At 38.0% G+C, this 24,023-nt stretch overlaps 1 protein-coding gene across 2 annotated transcripts in view; it reads right to left on the bottom strand.

Moving 5' to 3' along the window:
• Positions 1 to 23,380, bottom strand: part of LOC117304172 (dystroglycan-like) — a 56,264-nt gene extending 32,884 nt beyond the window's left edge. The window contains exons 1-3 of one of the 2 annotated variants that reach the window (XM_033788648.1): positions 23,167 to 23,380; positions 15,124 to 15,184; positions 6,925 to 6,970 (exon numbers count right to left, since the gene is read on the bottom strand). The gene's annotated coding sequence lies outside the window, so the exon portion shown is untranslated. The remainder of the gene's footprint in view (positions 1 to 6,924; positions 6,971 to 15,123; positions 15,185 to 23,166) is intronic. The other variant, XM_033788647.1, reaches the window with a different exon arrangement.
• Between the last annotated feature and the right edge of the window lie 643 nt (positions 23,381 to 24,023).

Raw genomic sequence — 24,023 nt, 5'->3', positions numbered from 1 at the left:
GTTGTCTAGATAAATGTTGGACAAATTTCTTAACATGAAATAATAATATTATGAAAATGACACGTTGACACACCAAGCCTAACATAGTTGGCTACTTCTTTTTTGGGTGCAATGTATTGGGTATAAAAACGCCAACACAACATTGTTTTCATGATCTCCACACACTCCTTGCGTGAGGCATTATTGTGTTGGCTTTCGCACAGTTAATATTTATTTTCTGCACACGTCACTCTCCTTGTGTGGAGCGCGCGGACGGAGTCAATTATGCACACACAGACACGCACATGTGATGCAGTGTTTGGTGTTGCATGTTTTGCACAATGATTATCTCCACACACCACCGCGTGGGGCGCGCGGAGGCAAATTCTGCACACTTCGTTCAGCGCTTGGTTTTGCACAATGAATATTAATTATCTCCACACTCTCCTTGCGGGGAGTGTGTGGAGACCACCGATAGGCAGTGATTGGTTGGGCACTCTCAGCATGCATGGACTATGGGGTAGGCAGTTTGTACACAGTATGTGTATGCATTCCACATTCTCCACGCGCGGACAGGACTCCCCATACTGTTGGAAAAAAAAAAGCTCCACACTCTCCACGCAGGGAGTCTAGTTTCTTTCGTTCGAAACTGTATATATATAAAAAAACACCCATAACCTGTGAAGAGAATGGCTGGTATTGTGAAAGGCAAGGCTGACTGGCAACTACTGTACTAATAGAAACTTTGCTACCTCTTGTTCCATAGTAGCAAACCTAACAAATCATAAGAGCAGACAGTTGACAGACATTTTATTTTATACCTGGTTAGAATAGCACTATGAAGATGAATGCATTGTGGTGTAAGTCCTAATACTACCCTGCAGAATTCATTCAGTTTGTGTGTCTGTGTATAAGCCCATACGTAGCTTCCTCCATGATAGGCCTTTCTACAATCATGTATCCTCATTCCATAAAGACCTATGTACATAAGACAAGTCTCACTTTATCAAACTTGTACATCATGTAGGCTTTACATGGTGGCTGCTCCTACCTCCATGGTGGCTGCAACTCATGGTGGAATCTCAACAAAACATCTCCATGTATTTTTTAATTACATTGCACTTGGCTTCAATCTTTATCATAGACTTTGTCTTTATTAAAAACTGTGCAAGCACATGCTCAAAACCATGCTCAAACCATATGCTCTATTTTTGGAAAGTAAGTTCCATGATTTAAACAGTAGTACATGTAAGTACTTTATTCTTTAAAAAAATGCTCACATGACTGAATTTGTTCTGTTTCTGTGTAGCCTAACATCCACATATGGAAAAATTGCTGCACGTAGTCACATTTCTTCAAGATGTCGATTGTCTTGCAGACCTGTGTGTGGCCGCCAATGTTATATTGAGCAGTTGTCTATTGAAGATGAAGACGAGATACTGAAGGTTATTGAGCAATGTCTGCTTGTTGATGAAGGATCCTTATGACTCACTCTAAAGAACCTCACAATGATAGAACAGCCTGAAGCTTCGTCACAGAATACACTAATTTACTTGAAATTACTTACTAAACCTGTAGCATTTTGGAAATGTAGCTAAATTGATTACTCACATATGCAGCTGCAGGGATTCATAACCCTCCACTAATGTCCCACCCCTCCACTAATGTCCCACTGTCAGAAGCTTCTATTCTTGCTGGTAGCTAATTTGTGCTCATTTCAGATCACAACAAGAGGGTGTATATCTAGGCAAGGTCAGACATATTGAATAGCCATCTTTAAGATTTAACATCTGGTGCTAATTCCACTGACCCTACATGCCATCACATAGTACTGAATGTGTTTGTCTTAAATCAAATGATTTTATACTGTACCAGCCTACATTCGCAGGAGTTTAAAGGAACACGTTGCCTTGGATCGGTCGAGTTGGTCTTTGAAAAGCGTTCTGTAACCGTTTGTTACAAAATACATATGGGTAGAAAGATGTTGTAAAAGTAGAATACAATGATCTACACATATATGCCTCGAAATTGCGTGGTTTTCCTTTTACTTCGTCGACTAACACGGTCGGCCATTTATGGGAGTAATGGCCGACTGTGCATTTCATAACAAATGGTTTCAAACGCTATTAATAGACCAACTCGTCCGATCCACGGCAACGAAATTTTGTACATGTACTCAGTACTGGTACATCCTCACCAAATGTATTTTATGGGTCTGTTGTTGTTTGTAGGAACAGAATAGTGGCCCATTAGGAGAAGTCCTACATCATGCAAACCCAAACTCTATCTTCCATTTGGAAAAAACTTCCATTTGTTTGATCTCAGAAGAAAGAAATATTGTGGTCAAGAACCAAAGTCTATTGGGGGTTGCCCTAATTACATCAAGTGCAAATAACTGGAATCTCCTCAACTTTCTTGTAAACCACAAAAGAACACTGCAGCAATTTCCTCTTTCCAACCTCAACCAAGCACACAATATTCATAACCAGCATTGGCTACAGACCAAAGGAATGTTTTAATGGGTCTACCACACACATTGGCCAATACAAGAGCTGCCTTGTTCTTGCCATTATGCCTACAAACAACATAACAACATGAAGTATCCAAGGCCATACATCTAAAGTGTTTGAACGTCTAGAGGGACTCTCCTCTCCTCCTCACAATTTATTTACTTCAAAGGTAGGTAGCTTGTCAATTTTTCACAGAGCATAAATGTTTGTCCCTGGAGACACTGAACAGGTCTTAGAAACTGCCGATGCACAAATAAACACAGGATTCTGATTGATTTAGAGGAGGTTTTTTTCAAGACTGGGGGGTAAAATGTCCAAAGTATTGAGCTACAACACTCTGACCATCTTGCAATCATTTTCTTTTCATCAAAGTGGATCCCAATCTGATAATGCTCCAGAAAGACTCCTGACTATATACCAATCCTTGACTCTGATCTATCTCTGATCTATTCTCCTACCTCCATGCTCCGATGATGCAGACAAAACAAAAACAGTTGAGAGCAATACAGTTATGGATTGGATGTTGTTTCAGACACTCCTGTGTTAATGAAAGCTCAATAACTGTGCAGGATGTTATCAACTGTAGCTTCTGTCAACATCAGATGCTTCTTTCTAATCTTAAGGGTCTGGCTACCTACCCCCCCCCCCCCCACCCACCACCACCCCTTACAGTGTGATTGACTGCATCTTACATTCACAGGCCCAGTGTATGTATGTTGCAGTATTGACTATTGAATTTACTGAAGTAATTATTGAGCAATGCATCATTTTTCTTGTAGAAGACAGTCTGGTATAAGACTCTGTGAGTACTGGTTTAAATTCTGTGATGTTGAACATACAAAAGAAGGAGGCACAGTAGGCCCCCTATGTTACTTTGTTTCTGTGATACCATACCAACACTTGAAGATGTATGGTTTCCTGTAATAGTTTCCAAATTCTCTTCTTTGTTCCTTGTTGATCAAACTGATGAAGACAAAGCTGGGTTTTGTCTTGTATTATAACCTTCTTTCAGCGATTGCAGGACACTATTTTGTTTTCTTCTTGGTGATAAGTTTTCAAAATCAGGAGAAAAGAAAGAAAAAAATCCCCTGAAATAATATTAATTTCCTGAAAGAGAAATGGCCATAGCCCATCCCAAATTTAATTACATGCATAATGCAGGTGAACCAAAACTATTGATACCCTTATGAACAAAACTTGAGAGAATCTTCGTCTGAAAGGTGAACATTCACCCATTTATTTGTACCTCTACCACAGGCAGAGTGGCTTTACAACTAAGACAGGCATGTCATTAAAAGAATAACAGAAGAACCAAACCCCTCTAGCAAATTGGATCTATTCAACCATCAGAGTCCATGCACTGGTTGTGGCTCACAAAATAATCCAAGAAACATACAACTCAATAGTAACAAAGGAGTTCCGGGTGAAGCTTTGATATTTCAATGTAACTATTTTGTTTTATTACTTCTACAGGCATTTGAGATTGTTGACTGCGTTATAACTGGCTGCATAAAACCATAGAGCTAGGGTCCTAGCTCTTTGATAAAACCTTCCGCATTCCATTCCCAACTGTTGAGTGAAAGAACTGAAAAACCAGAAGACTTATTTCCCAGTGTGATACTACTTAGGAATTCAGCAAGGATACAGTTCAGACATCATTTATAATAGATAGATGTCTAATATTGTTGCCCTGATTACTCACCATCAATGTACATAACAAGTTATGATGTGCATTAAGGCCCTACAAGTTCATGTTTCTGTCCAGTTTTCGTTGAAACAAATAATATATTCAGCTTTGGGTGCCATGGATAGTGAATACCATGTACATGTCAACTTCTCGTAGGCATGTAGTCTTAACCCACTATCCAATCACAAAAAGGAACCATCTAGACTGTCTGCAATTTGGTCTTATCATGGAGGTAGCTCCATGGTCTTATACCTGCAGTATACCTCCTTCTTGGCAATGTTGGAAACAAACACAATTTCATCAAATATGGTTTGGTTGACTGAGACCAACTTTGAAGTGTAAATTAAGTCTACACTATGATGTGTTTTTCAGTTAGACTTAGCTCCCTTGCTTGGGTAACAACTGAAAGTGATGACTAATAAAATTCTCTCAAGCATGATCTACCTGTCTATTCAAATTGATTTACAGTTTGCTGAGCCAATATAAGCAACTGACCACATAAAAAAACAAGGATGCTTACCTGTAAACAAACTCAATACTAAATTCCATCTTATGGTTTCACTGAGCATGCAATGAGCATCTCCTGAATAAACACTTGTTGCCTGCAGACAGAGTCAGTGAATAACATTCACAAGAATAGAAGGTTCTACCATGGAGGTTCTACCTGAGATATGACTGACTAAAGTAACCACCCAAGGAAGGTTGACCACACTAGTAGAGGATGGACAGGACATACTTCAATGAGACGTGTGGTCTTAGCCACAGTAGAGTGAGGAAGTCAAAGGCTTGAGGTTAACTCTTTTGAGATGGACACAAAAGATGAAAAGGTAGCCATAGGCAGCTGGTGATGACCAAGATGAAATGAACAAAGACCCCCATCAACAAAGAATTGCCATCTAGTGGGACAACTACTGTAAAACATTGAAGACAGCAAATGTGTCACTTTGTTAGTCAGCCATTGTAACCACTTCCTCAAGACAGTCATTTTGCCCTACAAACAATGCCTCCTTTTTTCAGTTAGCTAGATTTATGTATTGAGCTTATCCCATAGATTGGCTTGACTTTAAATAATATAATTATTATTTATTCTATAAAAAGTAAGACTTGGTTTTAAAAGACATTTTTTAATACTTTAAAATTTTTTCATATAGAATTTTAAGTACATGTTTGTAGGCCTACATCTTTGTTACTAATGTTTCCCCCAAAAGGCACATTCTGAAATCAGAAATGTAGGCAGAAATCAAGCTGTCATGATTTGTCATGTAACAAGTTCTAATTTGTAGGTAATAAAACTGGTCTGAGATATGCTCCTTGTCATGCTGACAAACTGCAGACCTGCTTCTTACAGTACAAGGAAATTAATCCTCAATGGTGGGCATCTTTATGAAAACAACGTTTCATTTCAACTGAAATATTGTAACGGAATACCAAGCCAATGGTCAAGTGCAAGGAGGCCATAGCGTTATTGTCTCTCCATGATGAATCTGTATATTGAGGGCAATACTGACACCATTGGCAGATAGTTCAGATTCATGTGATTCTTAAGTCCTTCTTAAAACGGTTTGTTAACATTCCTCAACATCTTCATCATATGCTAAAGGAATCGATCCAAATAAGATGGTAACAATGAGCTAGGTTTTAGGATGCATGAAATGAACACATGTGTGAACTAACGTGCCCCCCCCCCTCCCTGGTTACGAAACCGACATTTGATGAAATTGTAATACTCCATACCATAGAAACCATATTAGACTGTTGTTGGCATTATCTAACAAGAAAACATTTACGATCAGGTAACTACATGTAGCAGCATGAAGGTCAAGGATGAGTTATATGTACAAGGTGATCAAAAAGTGAGTCAACTCCTCCTAGCTTAGACAGATTTGTACTTTATAACTCTATGACCTTCACAGACAGGGCTCACATTCAACTCACATGAAAATGTGTCAATCTCTCAAAGTCCTTCCAACGGATCTGTTATCATTTTTATCTTGATGAAATCGTGAACAGCCGGTTTTAGCTAAATTCATCCATAAGGGAATTGACAATTAGAATTACCAATCACTTCAAGAGTGTGGATATAGTGAGTTTGTACCCCCCCTCCCCCCCAAAAAAAACAGCTACTTTTAGCAATGCATACATCAGTTAACATGATTGAAACTCACTATAAGAATATCAAATACCTACCATACCTTCAACTGTGTTTTGATTGGTAAACAAACTTATACAAAGTGTTAAGGTAAATATAAATAAACCATCAACCATAAAATGGTGAAAGCAACTAAATCAAATTCTCTAACCATACAAATGTGAACAACCATGCAAACAGAAAATATTTCAGACCATTTAATGTTTTGTTCATAACTTGAGTATGAAAATACCAGGGAGAGAATGCAAAGAATAATTAATGTCATGGAATGTGTAATCATAAAATATTTTGGTATGAAATTGATCAGTTGATGGAAAGCAGCAAAAGCAGCAGCTGAAGATAGATTGTGTTTATGACCATACACCATGATGTTGTCCATATAGTGAGGAGAATATGGATATTTATGGATGGTTGGTAGTAACTCAAGTGTAGAATAAACATTGTTTGTTGCCTAGTGCTAAGTACATTGCACAGCATCTATGACATGATAACCAAAACACTACAAAGCACAGCATTTATTACATGGTTACCAAAACACTACAAAGCACAGACCCCAAGATGTGATATAAACCAAAACACTAGAATTGTGTGGTACTTACCTATACACAGTGGATGAACAGAGGCTAGATTGTCACTTCAGGCAGCCTGTTGAACAAAAACATAAGGAATTAAAGAACATGGATAAATATTACACTAGTTCCTGGTAAGATTTGCCTCCATGGTAAGATTACCCTCCTTGGTAAGATTACCCTCCATGGTAAGATTACCCTCCATGGTAAGATTACCCTCCATGGTAAGATTACCCTCCATGGTAAGATTACCCTCCATGGTAAGATTACCCTCCATGGTAAGATTACCCTCCATGGTAAGATTACCCTCCATGGTAAGATTACCCTCCATGGTAAGATAACCCTCCATGGTAAGATTACCCTCCATGGTAAGATTACCCTCCATGGTAAGATTACCCTCCATGGTAAGATTAACCTCCATGGTAAGATTAACCTCCATGGAAAGATTACCCTCCATGGTAAGATTACCCTCCATGGTAAGATTTCCCTTCATGGTAAGATTACCCTCCATGGTAAGATTACCGTCCATGGTAAGATTACCCTCCATGGTAAGATTACCCTCCATGGTAAGATTACCCTCCATGGTAAGATTTCACTCCATGGTAAGATTACCCTCCATGGTAAGATTACCCTCCATGGTAAGATTAACCTCCATGGTAAGATTACCCTCCATGGTAAGATTACCCTCCATGGTAAGATTTCACTCCATGGTAAGATTACCCTCCACGGTAAGATTACCCTCCATGGTAAGATTACCCTCCATGGTAAGATTACCCTCCATGGTAAGATTACCCTCCATGGTAAGATTAAACTCCATGGTAAGATTACCCTCCATGGTAAGATTTCCCTTCATGGTAAGATTACCCTCCATGGTAAGATTTCCCAGCATGGTAAGATTTCCCTCCATTGTAAGATTACCCTCGATGGTAAGATTTCCCTCCATGGTAAGATTTCCCTCCATGGTAAGATTACCCTCCATGGTAAGATTACCCTCCATGGTAAGATTACCCTCCATGGTAAGATTACCCTCCATGGTAAGATTACCCTCCATGGTAAGATTACCCTCCATGGTAAGATTACCCTCCATGGTAAGATTATGGATAGGAATATATCAATGGTATGTAACACTGTAAGTGAAAAGTGTAAACAAATTATGTCACAATTCCACAAACAAAAAAGAAAGAAAGTGCTTTTGGAAATCGAATGATTAAGAATATGAAGTGAATATAAGACTAGTTTCAGGTATTATCATGGATGTGAAAATCCATTATGATCATTAACATTTTAAGTGATAAGAATTTAATGTCACATTTCAATGGAAAATAAAAGATAGTCCTTTTAACTCTATAGACCTTTCATGGTGCAGCCATCTTCACTTTCCCCATTGATAACAATGTAACCAAACTGAGGCTAGATAAACACAATAATAGTTTCTTATTAAGTTCCTATTTAGCATACATTATTGTTATTTGATACAAGGAACATGACCGAGATGGAGGCAGCATAATAAAGGTCTATTAGATTCTCTCATACTATTTACGTGGAAATTATGAGTCCCTTTCCTTCCTCCATGGTATGCCCATTATCTTAGAATCAATAGCTGAAACTGTTGCTAGTTTGTTTATCACTTATTTCAAATGCATTAAAAAGGCCATTAAGCACAGATGGTAGTATTCCGTTATGAGGTTGCTATGGTAACACTACAATAGGAGAGCACCTGCAAAGCCTGAATGCACAGCAACAATGAAGTGTCACTGTACTATTTACCACACCAAGTTTTGCCTACACAAGATAATTAATAAAGCCTTCTGCACAGGTTTTTAATAACTCCTACAAATCTGATGTCTTTGGTTACCTGTTTCTTAGAACCATGAACCCATGGATAACAAGGTGTTCCTTGTAAGTTACTCACACATTAAAGACAGCTTGGGTTACCTAAATAATATAAGGTGATGCAGCACATCCAATCTGAAGGACAAAGATCCAACACAAGAGCCAGGACTAGAACCCACACTCTGAGAACACCAGATCTTGACCCCCATAGCATTATACCATTCGACTGTGGTGCTCTTATAATATGTACATACTGTAATGTTCACTGAATAGACCACCATGATTTAAGACAATTGAGCATTAAGGTTGGATTTGGAGTATGGACACAGAATCTACTGCGACCATTGTATCCAAGAAGGTAAAGCTAAATTATTTCAACATCTAATGTAGCCACGCAGCCATGTTCACAATAATCACTTGACTACATGTTGATGATGTAGCTTGTTCCTTACCTACATAGCGTACAACTTACTTGAAAGCTCTAGGTATTGATAGGCTGACGTGGCATGACACAACACTTCCCTCTCTGCCCAGGCACATGTTGACAGTCATATTCTGGTCATTTCATATCATGAAAAATGCTTAAAAGAACTTCTTTGAACAGCAATGTCCAAGTCCACCATTTATATAGGAGATCATTGGTCTCACATTGTTAGCATGCACAATAAATCTTTAAGTCTGTCAGTTCTATTTCAACTGAACTCACTAGATTGGTTTGAATTCTTAACAGGCCTACTTGCCAGATGAAGAAATAGCAAAAAAATTCACAGGCCTACTTGCCAGATGAAGAAATAGCGAACAATTCAACGTCATGACGACAACATATTCATCTAAAAACCCAGGATGGATAACAACCTAATCGAAAAGCAATGCACGATTTGACAAACCAATGTATATGAAAATGAAAACACTTATACCTTGACAAGGCTTGCAGAACATGTCCACTCTGCTCACAGTTGCGCTACATTTACATACATAACCTTTTCCCTCCCTCCCTGCCCCTTGGAAAATGCATTCATACAAATATGATGGAGAAAGGAAAGTGGATGCAAGGCAAAGCATTACAGAGAGAGAGAGCTGCAGTTTGTTTGTTTTTGCCAAAGGCCATCCACCAGAGTGTTTATTTTCTCAACTCAGTTTGAAAAGAGAATAACTTAAAGGCTGGTGGACAATGAAGAATCTCTCAGAAGGCCTTGTGGTCCCACAAATAGCAGGATCATTCAAACTGTTGACAACTTGGTGTTAAATTCTTCATAAAGGTGGTGTAGGACCATACATGACTAGGTAGGGGAGGGTGTTGGAGTGGGAGTCATTATTTCAACAGTTGGCACAGAGTTGATGTAAGTACTACTGGGGTACTTACTGTAACAGATGAAAGAGTTGTTAACTATTAGAAAAGTGGACAATTCTACGTACAATATTCTTGTCTGAAGATGTGTCTGAACATCAGGTTCATTTTAGAAGCTGGTGATTGATCCCCAATTAGGAACACACCAGCTGGCTTTCAATAACATTTGATCAAAAAGAATCTAGGTGAGAATTATCAGAAAGTATCAGCTTTTTGTTGCTAGCCTTTTTTGTTGATGGCCTTTTGATTATAGGATATGGACCACTTTATGGCTGGACTCCAGCTGGAAAACCTCCACATCCAATGGTATGACGGTCCAATGGTAAGATGGTCCAACCAGGAAATAGCACATCACTTAAACAAGGAATCCTAACTCACTACCCTGGCTTGAGCTTCTGGATTTTTTCACGTTATAATAGAGACCAAAATGAATCAATCTTGGGCCTTTTGCACTTCATTGCCCCTATAGGAATGAGCAAGTACATGATATAGGCCTACTTGGCAAATTTGATTATATCCAGTTTCAAGGAATCTGGTGTATCTGGTGTGTGTGTGTTTACTTGAGACAGGTTGGTCAATGCTAATTGTATCCCCTTATGATGTGTAATTAGATCTGCAGTAGAAAGCCTCTTAACACTGTAGGCCATCATCAGTGACTGCTGATGTTTAGTGCTAGTCTTCATTCAAGATCCTTCTTGTGGCTGTATTTCTAGCCAACAATCCTCTTCTACCTTCACATCTAGACAAACTGCATCATGAAGTTTCATGTTTCACAAGTAAAATGTTAAAACAGTGCATACAACACATTACTAGTGATATAGTGATTTACGCTATGATTACTGAATTACTCTCATTACAAATCTTGCACATTCACAAACATAATGTGAATTTATAGGCCCTATTTTTATATATATAAAAAAAATGTACTTACAAACTTAACACATGGTGTCTCAAGTAGTCTTGGAAATTATCGTTAATGTCAAATTAATTAAGTGTGCATGTACATGTTGGCTAGATCATGTGACAATCATTGGTTGTTCAATGTTTACTGAAGAAATAAGCCATCAGTGTCTTTTCGGTCTGGAGCCAGGACTGGTTTGTGAAGGCTTGGAGGTAGAGTGAAAGCAAGCTTTGTGCTTTAGCCAAATGATAAATCATTCGCCCTGCTTAATGTCCTGCCATTGCTACTGTATACGCAGCATATGATGTCAAATACTCTATGACTCAATACGCCTCAAGGCCTACATATATATATATTTGAGTTCATAGAATTACTGGAGCAACAGCGAAGATGATTCACTCAACTGCAATCACCACATGTGAAAAAACAACATCTGTCCAAAGCCAAGCAGGATATCAGTGGCCTCAGTCATGAAATATGTTTTATAAAAACACTGTGGGATGCTTGGCTGACAGGAACCTCATCAATCTATAGATGACCATACCCTTGTGTCAAGCATACAGTAATTTAAGCCTGGACCCACCAACAGTGGTGTAAGAAATGCAACAAGGGCAGAGCATGGGCAGAGTCAACTAGCCTAGGGAACATTGCCCCCTTCACATGACCCCAGAGTATAAGATACTTTAGAATGACCCTTCAGCTAATTTATATAATAAATCAATTGCTGACATTTTAGAAGACTTAAAGATCATCAACCCAACCTGAAAATCTGATTGAGACCATGAACACATAAATCCTTGTCTGTTTCTTTCATGATTTGAAACAAATTTGACAATTTAAGAGAGGACAATCCTTGTGAAGCTAAATGCGAATCTTTGTTTTGGTGGGTTTTTGTGATTTTGTTGACTATTCATTGACGTTTTAAAACTTTCCAGTTGGGGTAGCTAATTAAATTCTGCTTTTATTTCACACTTAAAGCTAGTTCTCTTAAAAGCTGAACCCCAAAGTGAACTCACTTATCCGTTCTCCACAGCAGGGGTTTTTATGTCAGTGAAGTAATTTCTTCAAAGGAATCGTTAAGGCCTTAGTTACAATGCTTTTGAACAATACATCCATTGGTTTCATTAGCAGAAAGATTGAAATAAATCCTATTCAGTAAGAAAGAGCATGGACAGAGCTACCCAACAAATCTAGACCTCCTGCCACTAATTTGTTGATGGTCAATTACCTTCTCAACTTCATGTTTGACTGAGGAAAAGTGGAAATACTTGAGGACACATACAAAAGGAGAGGCTAAACACCAGCACAGTCTAATCCCTTAATCAATATGAAAATCCCCTGATTATGGTAGATCAATTTAACAAGGGCTTAGTGATAGGCACTTGTATTCAACAGGACAAGATTGAGGGGTCAAATCTATAAAGCTAGGATTGATTGTGAGTTTCCCTTTCAAGTTAATTGTGAATCATTTACTGTGTTCAAGGAATAGGGGGTCAATGAACACACGACATGGCTAGAATACTGCAACCAGGCTTCAACACCATGGTGTCTTTAAACTACATGTTGTACCAAATAATTAGTTTACAACTTATTTTCCTAATACTGTCGATATATCACTCTTACTAAAGAACCAATTAATTGCTGGTTTTCAAGTTCAAATGTTCCTCGGTTTAGTGCCCCCACATCCCTCTAACATGCTTCGACATGCTCCTACCAAAAGAGAACAAAGTTCAACATTTGATGGATCTATGAAGAACTGACTCATTCAAAGGATATTCAGGCCTGTATGCTTCGTTTTTGTAATTTCTACTAGAGCATTTCAAGGGCACCAAGGCAATGGCAAAGGGCAACGGAGGCAATCACCTTCGTTGCCTCCGTGAAGTATCAGGCCTGGATATTGGTCCCCTTTGTAAAGCTAAAACATACAAGATTTCAGAAGTTGGCCATGCATAAATTACATCTAGTTTATCAATATTGAATTGTTAATTTTGGTTTTGATAATATAAGCACTGTAAACTCAGCACTTACTATTGGATTGGTTTTCGATTTTTGTTACACAAAACTTGATCAACGTCAGGCCATGAACTATTTTTGGCAAACCATGATCAACTAATACTTGTTCCAAGACTATATTATAATCACATAGGCTATTACTTTAGGCCTACTCCTTGTGACTCTCACAGAGGATCTCAGTAAGATATTCTGACATTTTCAGGCTCATATTTCATAGTTGTTGTGCCTCTTGTTACCCTGGTGTAACTAGATCAGATAGACATGTGGTCACCATTGCCATGATCAATGCAAGTACTATGTCAACCCTTATGGCCCCAGGAATGTCAAAACATGGGCGTGTTTAAATTTGTACAGACCAAGATTGCAAATGAGTGTCTTACTAATCATGAAGACTCTCTACTTAATGACTGTTTGGTTTCACAATGTAGTGTACAATTACCAGTAATTGGCACTTTGGTTTCTTCTACTCGTATTCCCTTTAGATACAATCCTTCCGTCGTCTGTTTTATAAAACACATGGTTTCTTGTTTGATCTTTGGAAACATCTTAGAACAGAGTAATGCCCTTCAGCTTGTATGAAGGCAATTAGGCCTATAATTAATCAAACCAAAAGGTTAAGTTACTAAAACAAATCAAGAAAATTGGGTTCTGGAAATTTTCTACTAAACGCTTTGGTTTGAATGCATGTCATCAATAGAACCAAGCTGTACTTGAGGATGATCCTCAAATACAGTATGGACTTACTTGCGCCCAGTGGCTATGTACATAACTGTCCACCTTTATCAATGGTTTCTACTGTAGGATCATGCTCTATGGTAGCATGTACAGTAGTCAAATGCACAATGGTTTAACTCACAATCCTCATAGTAGATATCCAATTCAATGGTTATGTAATTATGCGCTTTCTATTAAAGTGGGATAATAAAACAACCATTAACTAGACATTAGGTGTTTGTGAACAAACACAAAGCTGTTCCGTGTTCTTTTGCTTGGATTATGAGCTAAAATGACCAAGGAGTCTATCATTGAAAAAAAGACGAAAATGCTGAATGAGTTATGGTGCCATTTGCGGTTGACCCGGAAGTAGAGGTAGACATGGGGTCATGGTAACCTAAGGCTAATCTCCAATGCCCAAGGAGTCTCTAACTGAAAACAGTTTGAAAATCGATATTGCCACACTTTGGGTTGACCCGGAAGTAGAGGTCAACTTGAGGTCACGGTTTTTCAAAATTAATCTCCAATCCCCAATGAGTCTTTAACTACAAACAGTCTAAAAAACGGCAGTGTACTTCTTGAGATATGGTGCTACAAAGATTTCCCAATTAAATATGCAAATATGGGTCACATAGTTAATTAATTACGATTTTTAAAATTTTTGATGTTTGATCTAGTACGATTTGATTTCACAGAACTCTTAACTACCAAACTCTGCGCTTATGATCACCATTTTCCGCTTACTGTGTTTTTCAAACATCATCGTGTCATGCATGCACACATGTTGTGTTGGGCTAACAACTGAGAAAAAGAAAAGGCAACACTATCGATATAAAGATAAGAATCTAACTTAAATATTACAAAAAGAAATATTTTTTTAGTTTTGGGGGATAAAAAAAAATATTGTTATCGCACGGAGATTCGAACTCGCAGGTATCGCATGAGTAAGCGCGACTGATGACCACCAGGCTTAAAGGGCCAATGCGCACTCCGAGTGTTTACATGTATGTATATCAACAGAGGGGATTATGATCCGGCGAAATAATTCTTGTTTCATGATTTTGCGAACATTGTCACTAAATATGAACTGCTAACGCCTATAACTATTAAGTAGGGTTGAAATGTAGTATTATATGCCTTTAGGGGTTTTTGACGACGACGTCGTCGTCGTCAAAAACCCCTTTTCAATTACGCACGTTCGTCCACGGACGACGCCACCTCGGAGTCTATATTTGAAATTCTTTCACTCATTTCTCAAAAACTACAACACCACAGCAAGTAATATTTTAAGGGAAGCTTTCAACTGTCATTATCTTCAAACTGTTTAAGTTTAGTGTAATTCTGTGGACACCATGGTATGTCGTTGTCAAAAACCCCTATTTATATACGCACGTTCGTTAAACGAAAACCCTAAACCTACCTTCTTGTACAGAGTATATTGGTCCAGAACTCGGTTAGGAAACAAAGAAACAGAGACTGCGCTGTGGTCCAGAACGTATGTAGAAAAACAAGAAAAAGAGACTTGAGTAGACTCCTCTCAAGAAGTCACAACTCATGATAGGTACATACTGAATTGCATTTACCATAGAGAATGTTTAACAATAACATGGAAGTGACTGCATCCAGTTATATTCAAATGCGTAGACTCATCTCAAGAAGTCACAACTCATGGTAGGTACATACTGTATGGCATTTACCAAAGAGAATATTTAACAATAACATGGAAGCGACTGCATCCAGTTATATTCAAATGAAGATAACGTGGCTAATTAATTAAGATTTTTAATTTTGTTTACGTTTAGAGTAAAGCTTATGTTCTAAGCTTCAATTTGGTATATGATTTCACTCTTTTGAAGTTATGGTCTAGGAGATTAGGTTTAAAGAAAAAATGTGTGCAATTAGGCGGAAACAAAGAAAAAGAAAAAAAAATTAATCTCGACAGAAACAATACCTGTTCCGACGGTAGGTCGGAACAGCTAATAAATATCCCACAGAGTTAATGCATTCTGGTTGCATTCTGGTTGGTTGAAGACTGGTCATTTGGAGGGTGCACACTGTAGACCTGCTCTGTGACTGTTAACTGGCAAATAAATGGCCCCTGAACAAGCATTGTTGTGTACCAGTTCAGTATGCACTCTGCATCGGGAAACAATTCAATCAACTGTTTTCTTTGCAAAAAAAACTGTCACAGTATTTTCAAAAGGAATATTGAATCCATCCTCGCTAAGCGAGGCGCATCGATACAAATTGTATCTCGCCAGAGACCCCAGAATTCGTGAATGTACACCTATCTATTTAAGAAAGTGTTTTGGGGTGAACGTTTTTCCAAAACACCTCTAATACTTCAAACAAAATCATTTCACAAAATAGTTTACACTGTTTAACAGCTGCAGTGCTTCTCACCAAGTAAGTTTCTACGGTAATTTATTTTGAAGTAATTACAAATTTTAACAAAGGTATAAGGCCAAATAATAAAAAATGTCAGTTGATCGTCCGGATTTTTCAAAAAAGAGGAGGATGAGGGCCTTATTATTTACTATTTACTTTTTTTTTTTTCAAGATGGCCGCTTAATATTATCAAACAGGCCACCAATCCTTCAGTTTGAATCAAGCGCAAACTTATTTTATACCTATTAGTTGCATGAGGACCTGTGTTAACACTTACCTAACAGGGTCGGATAACACTAAATAAAAAGATTTGATGGTAGTCATTCACTAGTATTCTTTTATGATCAGACAGTTAGAAGTGTTTGAGAGCATCACGTTAGATTCTGGAAAAGCTCCTAGGCCAGTCCTTTTGAATTAAAAAAAATAAAAATAAAAAAAAGGATGCGGGCGGGTAATTTTAGTATTTGGCCTAAATGCATTAAAATTAGGCCCATAGTAGACTGATATACCAGAATGAGAGAGAAGTAATGTACCATGCATTCATAACCACATGGAGCTTTGTCACCCACCATCCTACCTTGCTCTATGAGTCCACAGCCCTTCAGTAGAAATCATTACTGGACAACAACTTGCGTTGTACAAAGAAAGTCCCTATCTCTCAGTCACATCTATTATTTACAAGGAAATCAGCAACAACCAAAGAAACACAAGGTAACTGTTAATTGATTATTTATAAATTGCCTTTTTATCTGTTTGTATTGTTCATTCAGTCAGTACATAGTTGCATGTGAACTGAAATCTCCAATGAAACAAGGTTAATTTATGCAAATCTGTTTATTGCTGGAGGGCAGTGTAAACAACACTGTTGACTTGAGTGATGATTACAAACAAGTTCCAGTAGCAGGAAATAACAACAAAATAAACAGTCAGGGAGGATGGCCTCAAACCACAGCCTTGACCTAAACAAAAGATACAGCAGGTTCACTTTCTTCTCATTTAAATGTCACTTTCAAACTTTACAGCTGGTCACCTCCCAAAAGCAACTTCAGCTGGCCGTGTTTATGTTTTCCTACAATATTCACAGTCACATGAAGGTCTAATTCCTCAATTCCTCAACAATGATGTCAATAAATTAAACAGGTTTTCCTCCAACCAATAGGCCTACTGCCTGCAATATTTTCTGATTGTTGTTACATTGTATTCCGTTGTACCATGGAGGTGTAGCCCCTGGACTCCCCAACACAGCGCAGGAGCCCAGCGCAGGAGCCCAGCGCAGGAGCCCAGCGCAGGAGCCCAGCGCAGGAGCCCAGCGCAGGAGCCCAGCGCAGGAGCCCAGCGCAGGAGCCCAGCGCAGGAGCCCAGCGCAGGAGCCCAGCGCAGGAGCCCAGCGCAGGAGCCCAGCGCAGGAGCCCAGCGCAGGAGCCCAGCGCAGGAGCCCAGCGCAGGAGCCCAGCGCAGGAGCCCAGCGCAGGAGCCCAGTGCAGGAGCCCAGCGCAGGAGCCCAGCGCAGGAGCCCAACCTGGGTGAGACTCTCATGTGACTACAATAAACCCTTTTTTTTATTGGATGTCACCCCTGATGAACCAGAGGTCATGCTGAAGGTTCCAGCTTTCTCTTTAGGGAAATCAAGCTAAATTTGGATTGATTGAGACCACCTGACCCTCACAACCCCTCAGACCTTTCGTGTTCAGAGAATTATGTTCTGAAGTCCCCAAGACACACAATTGTGGCATCCAACAAAGGAGCAATTGAATATTGGATATTACGAGCTGTGACTCTCACTGGAATTTATATTTTAATAAAAGACACTTGTGTGTATTGTAATATCAGGGAGCCTTATGGGGTCTTGAGGGTGACTTAGATTTCCAATACAATCTGTGTAGGACAGCCTACATGTCACTATACAACCATGGAGGAAGAATAACTGAACTGACTCCAGTAGAAATCAGTGTGAAGGTCTTGTGACATGATGGTTGATACTTCAAATAGTTTTGTTATTCATGTATTTAGATTACTCAATCAAAAGCCTCACCAAATATCAATTTTTGACAAGAAAACTTAAGAAGTGATCTTTTCAATTAATTGTCTGTTGACACATTGTGATTAATCGACATTAATGCCTTTGCTTGACATATACAACACGATGGCAGCCTGCAATTATTATGTAACACAAGCATCAATGTAATTGTGTAAATAACGTGTGACGTCTTTATATTATCCTAGTACTAGTAGTCAAATTCAATGCCAGATGAAGGCATAGCTCACCAGCTCTCAGTTCCATGACTGCCGTTCCACCACTTTCTGATGATATTAAAGACATCAACTTGCTGTCTCTCAGGATGTTTACCACTTCACTTCATTAATCATAGTGCGCAATAAATCAAAACAAGAAAGCAAAGTTGACAAGCCACTCCCAAACAAATTGTTCAAAAGCACAAAGTAGTCTCCTTTTAACATTAACATAACCCCTAGAGAAAACAAGGTTTAACTATGTGATATGTTCAAGTAACAACATTGCATTGTACTACAGTAACCCTAACATCATAAAACAGCAATTTGCCTTGAACACTGCCAAATGTTGGGTCATTTCCAACTAGATAAAAGTTCCCACAGCGCTAGTTCCAAGTGCATGTTGTTATTTGACACTCTGGGCTCAGTTAGGGCCATGAGCGCATCAATGAAACATTACACGCATCACAGATTCCATATGAAACTGATATTTATAGAAAGTAACCGATGGTTTGATGAATCTAGACCTCTTGTTTTCTGTATGATTGTAGTTTCCATCATTTTTATATTAGCACAACCTCACTTGGAGACATCTAAAATAGGCACAAGCTAGTACTTAGGCCTAAATAACAGCCATTTCAAGGAAAACATGAGTAGTGAGAAGTCTCAGATTAAAGCAACTTTGACGCAACAACAGAAGAAATTGTTTCAGAGAAAGAGCACAATGTTTTTCAGTTTCATTGGCATTACAATAAAAAAGAAAGAAAATCAGTTGACTAGTTGAACATTTGCAAGCATTAAACCTGCTACATGTAGTAGGAAATACTTTATAAATACTTATGTACGACTGGCAATTGTTTTGAATCAAAAACGTTATTAAAAAACTCGAAAGCAACCTCAAAATGTGTGAGATGACATCCTACATGTAGTAGGCCTACAATATTTGATCAAGTTAACCATCACGCTAGATGTGGGAATTGATACGACTTCCTTGAAGGAAAACAACATTATTGCAGTGCACTCCTGATTAAATTACCATCTGCTTTGACATCATGACTTCTTGAAATCTGAAAGATTTATGAGCATTATTCCACCTCATAATCAATTAATATTGACAGGGTTTGAGCTTAAATCACTAAGTATATCTCAATATGTTTTATGCCAATCAGAGACAGCTTCAAAGGTACCGCATGCAAGTCATAAAAACACAACCTCTGGCATTTTATGCTGGCACCAAACCAAAACCAAAGGTCAAGACAGCTTATCATAAAAGTTAAATCCTTTTGTCATAAAATAATCAAACCTACTCAGAAACTTCATTATCAAGAATATTTGAATTGCAGCATCACAACATCATCATGTATCAATAGTAATGTGTAACACTCCAAGTCCTACCAATTCAGGTTTCTTTCTGATCTACTGGTTTTTTTGTGTGCAACAAACCATCCACCAAAGATTGTAAACTGCAAGTTTAATTAATTTGTTAAATTTATTGTAATTTATTTTAATACACTGTTATGTTTTATTGTGATCACTTGATCTGACTTTTCAGAATAACTTAAGGAAACTGCATGCCATCAATTTGTTTTCTTCTTGTGCACATCCATACTTGGCTTACAAGCATAAGTGATTTTTGGTGTCATGCTGTTATTCTCTACACTTGGGCAGAGTGATTTGGACAGACTCACTTCTCTGAAGGATTGGAAGTAATGGTACTGGTACATACTTTACAATAAAGATTTCAGATTAAAACCTTTCACAATAACCACTCTATAAGCCTAGTACTTTTTCTTGCTCAGTATAAATCCAGTATGTTTTCTGGTAAACACCACCATCTTGTCTGATCTCCTGAAAGTGAAACTAACTCATACCAATAGGTCTAGACCTACCATGTTGTATAATGAACATTACCGTTCATTCAAATATTTATGGTTGAAATTTTGATTGGATAAAGTCCTTCATTTTCAGTTCTAGATTCAAGAAATCTTATTTTACAATCCATCCTAAACCAGCTGCTTTACCCACCAGGCCTAGTAGGATTGAACTTTTTATTTGTCTGCCCTAGACTGCTGAATATACCCATATCAGGAAATGGAAAATGATCTATCCACTTGTGTAATTGTACTCAAGATACTTCAGGAAGGAGTTGTAGAAGTATTACTGACACCAGAGAAAGAAACAGGAAGTAATCTGGAGTCAGACTGTCCCTACAATCAGGGCACTGCTGTTTATATTCCCCATAATTCAATATTACATCCTTGAGATTTTATCTCCTGATATTGGCTGATGTAGAATATCAAGGTATTAAAATACATGACCTAGAATATAGCACAATGTAATTAATTCCTCCGGATTTAATTATGAAATGGAAATACTGATGGTCTTTAAGTCCACCTGTCCAGATATCTCTGTCAGGGCCAGTTGACCAAACCCACTTTTTGACATCACCTCTATACGACTTGGTTTTATTTTGTCTGACTTGGTAAGAGTCATAGAGTGATACGTGTATCATAAGAATAGCAATGTAAAGACATTAGCAGTGACTGATGGACTGAGCAAGAAGGATGATATACAGATGTGTTAACCATCATGCACTATAGGATGAAGAGGTACATACCAAAGTATTTGAGAGTGACGTCACTTGGGACACCATGATTGAGTAGTAGAAGGAAAGTGGGCTAAGCTGCCCTTAGAGTGCTCAACTGCAACTCTTTCCAATGAAATCAACACAGTAAGTCATTCCACCATTCAATTGTTATTTGAAATCTGAAAAAAGAGATAAATTTGTCCCGATTCTAAAAGGGGAGCAGACCGACATTATAAAGAATTTTCTACTTTTGGAACCTATTTTGGCTTTACATGTTGCAGTCCTTTGGGAGAGTTATCAGTGAGATGTTATTCCATGATATATTCAGCAATGTCAGTATATATGTATATTGTTGCCAAATGACTAATGGTAAATAATGTTCTGTAAATGGTTGGTAATGGTTTGTTTCTACAGTTTAACATGGCTACAATGTAACAGATTATGCGGAAACTCATGTGATGGTCATGCATAGTACACAATGCATAAAAATACATGCCAAGCTATACAAAGTCTCTTATCACATTGAGTACCACCTATCGGAACAAATAATGGGCATCTTAACCAGGCGTGTATGCTCCCTTTTAAGGATTGTGCATTTTGACTCCACACAATGTATGAAAATGGATGAAGGTCTTCCACTTGAAGCAATTACTCTATAATCTATAGCACATTTCATTTATTATTGCCTCAATAAAATGCATCTTTGTATTAGAAGGACATTATTCTGCACACCTGCATAGCATTAAACGTAATAGTGGACAACTTTACTTTATTTTCTTTATTATCATTTCTCTTTCTGAATTAATTTTTTTAACATCTGAGACTGGCCTAAAAGTCAAGGGAAAATAAAAATAGAATAACCATGCAAAACAATTTGATGGTTATTTTGAACATGCACAAAGATCCCTGACATTGGCAAAGCAATAAATAGTTAGAGTTCTGTTGGATGACGTTTTAAAATTTTAAATGAATTTACTCCCCCAAAAGTGAAAAAGACTTTTTGTTTAAAGAGGAGGTTAAACAAATTAAGTTGAACCCACAGATCCATTAGAAAGATTTCTGGAGTGCCTTGGTGTAGCCACCAGTGAACAACATGTACTTGATGTACAGGCTAACCATCCTTGAATATGTTGCTACATACTGAAAGGTACTGTGTACACATAGCACCCAAGGGCTTTGATTCACTTAACATTATTTGCAGGTCACAATGGGGTCAACTGTCAAATGAGATTTATGTTAATAAATGGAAGGAGAGAGCCTTGCAGTGATGCGCCTCACACAGCTCCTGTTTCATTATATCTCTGGATTTAAGAACATGTCAAAAGGTTCTAGCACTGATTGATTTTTACTGGCAAGAGATCACTCTTTCTAGAGTCTTGCTGGCATACCATATTTCAGCGATACTCTTCTGTCTGGAATAACTGCAGATGTTTAAAGGTAGTCTAGTTTTCATCACCTGACAAAGGTACTCCACACAGCGTGGCTTGTTGTTACACAAAAGAAAGACAACTGGCCCTTTTTGCAGGTACTTAAATTCAAATATTTCCATCTCAATGGGAGCATACGATAGTGGGGGGGGGGGGGCATCAATGGCAAAACCAACCTCTGTAATCTAGGGGGGGGGGGTATATTTTATGTAGGCTACATTTTGTTTTCAAACATCAACTCCTCCAACCTTGGCCTAAAGGGTTTGTTTAAAAATTTGACATGTAAGCAAGGGGAAGCTTGTTTTAATTACATCTTCATTGATGGATTCTTTCTTACAGCATTGTTTTGTGGTAATGAATAAGATTGACATTGTATGTGATATTACATCTAATGTATGAATGATTAAGGGTACTAATGTGAAGCGCTTTGGGACGTCCTTTAGGCATGAAAAGTGTTATATAACAAAATTAAAGGCATGTACACGACATACTCAATTTGTATTTATATTAGTATTACACAGATATATACTAATATCCATTTCTCTGTTCCATACACAAAACATACATGTGCGTGTTCTACTGCAAAACATGTCAATTATCTCATCCTTTTATATGAAATTACAAGAATCATGAAGATGTAAATAATTTGTGTACACCCATGGCCATACTGATTCAAGTGAATTTGTCCACAGGGCACACAGGCTGATACAGTTTTGTACTGTAGCCAAAACGCCATGTCGACAGGCCTACATATTATAAATAAAAATGTAAACAATCACCATTAATATTACACTTGTTATGAATTGATAGAAACATATCATGCAGTACTCACCAAACTCAGAAATGTTCCACAATAATCCCTACATACAGCCAGGATATCCAGAAACATTCATTTCATGTTACGACAAACCAGAATGCGACCTTCTACGAATACTGGCCAGCCTAGTCTGCAGATAGATCAGCTTCAATGCATACAACATAATATTCAACAAGACAACAGACATGTAGTGTACAGTCACACTGGATTCTTATGGCCCATAGTAAACCACCAACTTACAGTTGGTGCTCCCTTAGGCTAGTTATTACCATTAGACACTACCATTACATACGTAGGGGTGTTCAACCAACACTATGAGTGGAGAGGGGTTGGTTCAGCAGTAATTCCATTCATGGGTAGGGGCTTAGTACATACAAACGATATGTACATACATTTACAATGTATTGAGTGCATACATGTAGCATAGAGAAAGGAGTAGTAAGGAGTTTCTACAAAATGGAAGAATCCAAAAGTGTCTGCCCAATTTGAATGAGTCATATTTTTCTCTGAATATCCAATATTTTAACTCCTACACTGCATGCAGTTTCCCATTATTAGGAAGAATCTCATGAGTCTGCATAGTAAATGAGGACTTACAGTAGTGTGTAAGATTCATGTTATTATTATTGTATAAGGCTCTGAGAAAGACAACGTTTTCATCATTCATTCTTATCTTTCTAGAATTAGAAAGAGCAATTTTGTGGAAAGCATAAAACGTAAAAAACTAGTTAGTATGCATTATTTTGCATGTGAAACATGGTATACTGAAATGTACCTATTAGAATGAGATTCGCTCAACAATTTATAAAAACAAAAATTACAGCGCAGGTCAAATAGGCCGGTGGTGGGCGGCTAGCCACAGACTACCAGAT

Source organism: Asterias rubens, chromosome 2 (genome assembly GCF_902459465.1).
Source record: "Asterias rubens chromosome 2, eAstRub1.3, whole genome shotgun sequence".
NCBI classification, from domain to species: Eukaryota; Metazoa; Echinodermata; class Asteroidea; order Forcipulatida; family Asteriidae; genus Asterias; species Asterias rubens.
Note: the sequence above shows the minus strand (reverse complement) of the source record. Positions and strands in the feature narration are given on the sequence as shown.